The following is a 6,509-nucleotide window of genomic DNA, read 5'->3' on the forward strand; positions in this document are numbered from 1 at the left end:
ATATATATATATATATATACATAATTTGATACATATTTTTAATTTCTTTTTATGTTAAAAATTTGATCACTTTTTATTTTTATATTGTTCATAATAGATAGGTCAATTGTGCTCTTTTTCAAATGTTTATTTGAGCTTTCTTATTGGTGCAAAAAAATGTTATGGATATCCTATGTATTTGGGAATCTTATAATGCAAAATACACAACTTAAATTCAATTTGATAAATATTCATAGTTGATTTTTTTTTTTGCTGAAAATTTTGATTATTCTTCATTTATTGTTCATAATAGATGGGTCAACTATGTAATTATTTAACATTAAAAATTTTGAACAAGAGGCAAAGAATCTAATTAGATTCTAAGCTTATAAGTGTAGGCCTAGTTACTCTAGACAAAATATAAAATAGCAGCACATGTTATATAACATCATATAGAACTTGTTTCATTTTCTATAACAACTAAATTAGAGTTAGTATAATAAATTTTTTTCGACAAGTTTTATTTGATTTGGCTTGCGGCATGTCCCATCTTAAAAGTTAGGCCCCAATGATGAACAATTAATTAAACCATATGCAGCACTACTCCTTTAGCAAAGATATATGGGACATGTTCTTTTAACTCTTTAGTTTGTTTTGGATAATGCCTACATAGGTACAAGCTCTTTTAAACAGGGTAGGGCTACTTCAAACTTAAAGGCAAACTCCGAACACCTAAATTTTCCATCTCAATGGCCATTTTCTGGGAAATCTTGTATGAATACAACCAAAGAACGTTTCGAGACATATCCTCCATAGCTTCAACAGTTTTTAATAAAAAAAATTTCAAATGATCCTCCTGTGGAGCCGAAATTGTCATTCTTTGCGTTTGATGGACTGGTCGAATTTCATGTTGATTTGTTCTTCCTCTGGTTCTGAAGCAAATATGGTTGTCTTTGTGTTCGTAGGTTTGGTGTTTAGACCCATTGTTGCAAACTAGAGGCTTTGGTATTTTCCCTCACTGCAGCATGGCTCATGAAGCTCCTTGCTTGCATGACCTGTTCTTTTTAATACAAACCCTTTATTACCTCTTAAGGTAAATGTCATAGAATATAAAGTAAAGGTCTTAAAATGAAATATCTTCGAGCATCAATGGATAGGAATAAGTTGTTATTGCTATTGGCGTTATTATTATTGTTACATTTAAATTGAATTTCTAGAAAGAAATGAGGAATATTAAGTTATTTTTCTTTCATTATACCCAAATAGTAAAAAAAAATTGATATTTCTTGCAAAAAATTAATTCCAGGCCAGCTTACGCTAATTTCATTAATTCCAATGTGAGGAGCCCAAACATATTTAACATGAATTTTTGAAAATCTCAAATAACATTCCTAAGTCACTCAATTCAAAACTTAAAAACCGTAAATCCAAGTCATTAAAAATGTCATAAGCAATCAGGTTGTGAACCCAAACCACCAAATTAGTTAGAAGCTCCAAAGCTAGTATTTACCTACTACTTACACACAACTCAACCCTTCAATAATTTAAAATAAAGGAAACCAAACTAATTTTTTATTTTGGCTAGGAAAGTGTCACCAAATTCATACCATATATTGAATTTGAAAATGTCAACTATGAGTCTATGCAAGAGCCTGGACTCGTCGAGAAGTAAGTTTTTATTACAATTTGAAATTTATTATTTGTTTGAATGCATTTTTCTTTCACCTTAAAATGTTAGTTTGTATTTTTAATGTATTTTAACGGGTCTTCTTGACATGGAAGCATTTTGTTATTTTGTCACTTGGGTTCAATTGATCAAGCCATTTTGTTGGAACGTGTTTTCTAAAAGATCCATAGAGGTTTGGTTGAGGCTGATATACTTTGCTTCATTCAATAAAACACATTTAATTACGTATCCAAGTTAGCACAAATTTTTAATTGTTGTGTCCATTTTATAGAACAAAGATGGGCTTCTTTCCTCGGCTCAATGTTTTGCTCATATATAATGGGGCAATCTAAATTTTGGGTCATGCTTTATGTCTAGATTAGATTTTTAAGTAATAACTTTAATGAGAGAGAACTCTATTTATCATATTGTGTTTTTTATTGCAATAGAGTTGTAAATTAGAAAAATATAAAATCAAATCCAACAAAATTCAAACATCAAAATTAGAACAAACATCATTATACTTGCATATTTCAATCTATATTGCCAGAGAGACATTAGTTCATAAAAATTTTACACGACATAATTAACTAGACTTTTTTAGCTAATAACAGCTAACATAACACAGTTTCATCCCAAGTATTTGTTGTAATTTGGTTTTCCATTAAATTTCGAAGTATGCATTGAGCAAATGCATGTTAGGAAAAAAAAAAATAAAGAGAAATTACAAGTAGTTGCATTCAAGAGACAAAGTTATGATAGGCAGGCAAATCTTTAATTTGGAATTATAACAAGAGTAGCAATAATATCATTTAAAATATTTGCAATTTATAGAAAAGGAGGAAAAAAAAAAACTTACATAGAAATCAGAATTGAAAGCTTGTAAATTAGAGTATAAGACTTATCATGGAAAGCACTTCCCGATGTAGAAAGTTTTCATTCCATTATTTCAATATTTTGTACTCTTAATAAAAATATATTAAATATTGAGCGTGTATCACGTCACTATTTGGTATATTTTTCTTAGATGGGAGGTCTGATGGGAGGGGGGCACCTTGTCCTCCCGAGGACCTAATTTGTGCATGGAAAGTGATTCATGGGAAGACATTTGCAAACATAATCTTGCCTTTTTATTAATTTCTTGCTTCCCACTCTTCCCATTCAATTTGGAAATTAAGCCTAATTAATTATTAACCGCCTCTCCAATCTTCGGTCTTCTCTATAAAAAGACTACATTATGCAGTTACCATGTCATGGGAATTCATTCCAGAGCTAGTTAACCCACCAGAGATTAACTATAGACCAGGATGGGATTTTTTAAGCTCTTCGGCGTAGAAATTCCCATCGCTCATCGTTCTTCATCTTTCTCTCGAATATGCCCTGATCAATTTTCCTCCACCGCCTCCCCTGAATCTGCCGCATCATCTTCTCCCCCCACCGCCTCGCATCAACCTCAATTTGCCATGAGAACGAAGACGAAGACGAAGATGAAGAAGAAGAAGAAGAAAAGCATCGAACTGCGGGGAGTGGAGATCGTTATCCCCCAACAAGCCTTCAATCGCAAACGCAGAAACACAAAGAGGAGAGTTTATTCGACTTGTTCTTCGGCGCCGCCGCTGCCTCCTCCGGTGAATCTGTTCTTATCATCTCACAGCGGCTGCACTGCTCCGCCGGTGTTCTTCGTGACGAAAGACGTGCAGGAGTCGGATGTCAACCACCGTCTCTCTCGGCTGTATCTTCCAAAAAGGAAAGATTTGATGGAAGTACTGACGGAGGAAGAGAAGGCGACGATAGTCTCGGCCGGAGGAGAAGGCCAGAAGAACAGGATTCCGGTGAGGGTGGTTGGGCCGAGGGGGGACCGGTGGTACTCAATGAATCTGAGCTACTGGAAGAGGAATGAGACTTTCGTGCTGGTCACCAACTGGAAGGAGCTCGTGAATGATTACGGCTTGACGCCCAAGGAATACGACGCCCACGGCAATCCCAAGGGAGACACTCTTCACCTGTGGTATTTTCGGACGCCGGACTCTGCTCTCTGTTTCGCAATTGACATCCGCCGCACTTCAAATATGTTTTGAACGCACTCGAGGGAAAATTAAAAAATGTCTGTTGCTCGGTAGCATTGATGTTAGACATTCGTGTAACAATGTTGAAAGTAAAATTCACTTGTTACATGTTTTAAATATAGTATTATAGTTTAGTATAGTATAGTATAGGGCAGGGTATTAGGGTGCATGCTTATTTAATGTTTTGGCACATTGTCCATTAATGTTAGGGTTCTAACATAACATTAGCATTAACATTAGCATGTAGCACTTATTATTAAGACTAGTAGATGGGGCATGCACACATGTTACTTAAATTTGAAATTTAACATTGTTCCTTTCTTTTCTCTCTCCATTTCTCTATTTGATTCCTATAACAATTAACCCTAATTTAGCAATTTATTATAATTTAATAGTAGCTACAGGTTAGTTTTAATGATGCTTTGCATTATTTGATTTTGTAAGATAAGGTTCTATAGAGTAGAGTTATGATTATATTGTGTTCTTATATAAGTAGTTTTTTTTTTTTTTTGAATTCTCTCTATAAAGTGTATAGTAGTAGTATTATTGTTTTATTTTACTACTTAACTCTAGTATTTTAGTTTATTATTTTTATGGACTACCAATTATTGTTATCATCAATATTAGAAAATTTAAACAATTCGAAACTTCAAAAATTACAAAAGTTAATTTGAGAATAGAGATAGTAAAATTAAATTTATTTCCTTTACAATATTTTTTTAAACTCTCATCGATGACTATAGGCATTGTCCCATTTTTTTTTCTCTGAGAAATTTCATGCAAGTTGAGCAACAATTGATACCAATTTACAGATTATTTGTGACATGTTCCTAGCTTCCTTTTTTCTCTTAATCTCTCTTCATTATTTCATATGAGATGAACAATAATAAAATTTAATAATAAAATTCATTGTGAATTGATGGTGTAATGTTATAGGTTTTATTGATGTTTTAATTGTTCAACTTAGAAGAAAAGGTTTTATGTAGTAGAGTTATGGGTCAAATCTTTCCATTTTGGAAGGTACATCCGAGCGAGACGGTGGTTGACGTCCGACTCCTGCACGTCTTTCGTCAGGAAGAACACCTGCGGAGCAGTGCAGCCACCGTGAGCTGATAAGAATAGATTCACCAGAGGAGGCAGCGGCAGTGCCGAAGAACGAGTCGAATAAACTCTCCTCTTTGTGTTTCTGTGTTTGCGATTGAAGGCTTGTTGGGGGATAACGATCTCCACTCCCCGCAGTTCGATGCTTTTCTTCTTCTTCTTCTTCTTCTTCATCTTCGTCTTCGTCTTCGTTCTCATGGCAAATTGAGGTTGATGCGAGGCGGTGGGGGGAGAAGATGATGCGGCAGATTCAGGGGAGGCGGTGGAGGAAAATTGATCAGGGCATATTCGAGAGAAAGATGAAGAACGATGAGCGATGGGAATTTCTACGCCGAAGAGCTTAAAAAATCCCATCCTGGTCTATAGTTAATCTCTGGTGGGTTAACTAGCTCTGGAATGAATTCCCATGACATGGTAACTGCATAATGTAGTCTTTTTATAGAGAAGACCGAAGATTGGAGAGGCGGTTAATAATTAATTAGGCTTAATTTCCAAATTGAATGGGAAGAGTGGGAAGCAAGAAATTAATAAAAAGGCAAGATTATGTTTGCAAATGTCTTCCCATGAATCACTTTCCATGCACAAATTAGGTCCTCGGGAGGACAAGGTGCCCCCCTCCCATCAGACCTCCCATCTAAGAAAAATATACCAAATAGTGACGTGATACACGCTCAATATTTAATATATTTTTATTAAGAGTACAAAATATTGAAATAATGGAATGAAAACTTTCTACATCGGGAAGTGCTTTCCATGATAAGTCTTATACTCCAATTTACAAGCTTTCAATTCTGATTTCTATGTAAGTTTTTTTTTTTTCCTCCTTTTCTATAAATTGCAAATATTTTAAATGATATTATTGCTACTCTTGTTATAATTCCAAATTAAAGATTTGCCTGCCTATCATAACTTTGTCTCTTGAATGCAACTACTTGTAATTTCTCTTTATTTTTTTTTTTCCTAACATGCATTTGCTCAATGCATACTTCGAAATTTAATGGAAAACCAAATTACAACAAATACTTGGGATGAAACTGTGTTATGTTAGCTGTTATTAGCTAAAAAAGTCTAGTTAATTATGTCGTGTAAAATTTTTATGAACTAATGTCTCTCTGGCAATATAGATTGAAATATGCAAGTATAATGATGTTTGTTCTAATTTTGATGTTTGAATTTTGTTGGATTTGATTTTATATTTTTCTAATTTACAACTCTATTGCAATAAAAAACACAATATGATAAATAGAGTTCTCTCTCATTAAAGTTATTACTTAAAAATCTAATCTAGACATAAAGCATGACCCAAAATTTAGATTGCCCCATTATATATGAGCAAAACATTGAGCCGAGGAAAGAAGCCCATCTTTGTTCTATAAAATGGACACAACAATTAAAAATTTGTGCTAACTTGGATACGTAATTAAATGTGTTTTATTGAATGAAGCAAAGTATATCAGCCTCAACCAAACCTCTATGGATCTTTTAGAAAACACGTTCCAACAAAATGGCTTGATCAATTGAACCCAAGTGACAAAATAACAAAATGCTTCCATGTCAAGAAGACCCGTTAAAATACATTAAAAATACAAACTAACATTTTAAGGTGAAAGAAAAATGCATTCAAACAAATAATAAATTTCAAATTGTAATAAAAACTTACTTCTCGACGAGTCCAGGCTCTTGCATAGACTCATAGT

The sequence above is a fragment of the Malania oleifera genome, chromosome 10 (genome assembly GCF_029873635.1).
Source record: "Malania oleifera isolate guangnan ecotype guangnan chromosome 10, ASM2987363v1, whole genome shotgun sequence".
NCBI classification, from domain to species: domain Eukaryota; kingdom Viridiplantae; phylum Streptophyta; class Magnoliopsida; order Santalales; family Ximeniaceae; genus Malania; species Malania oleifera.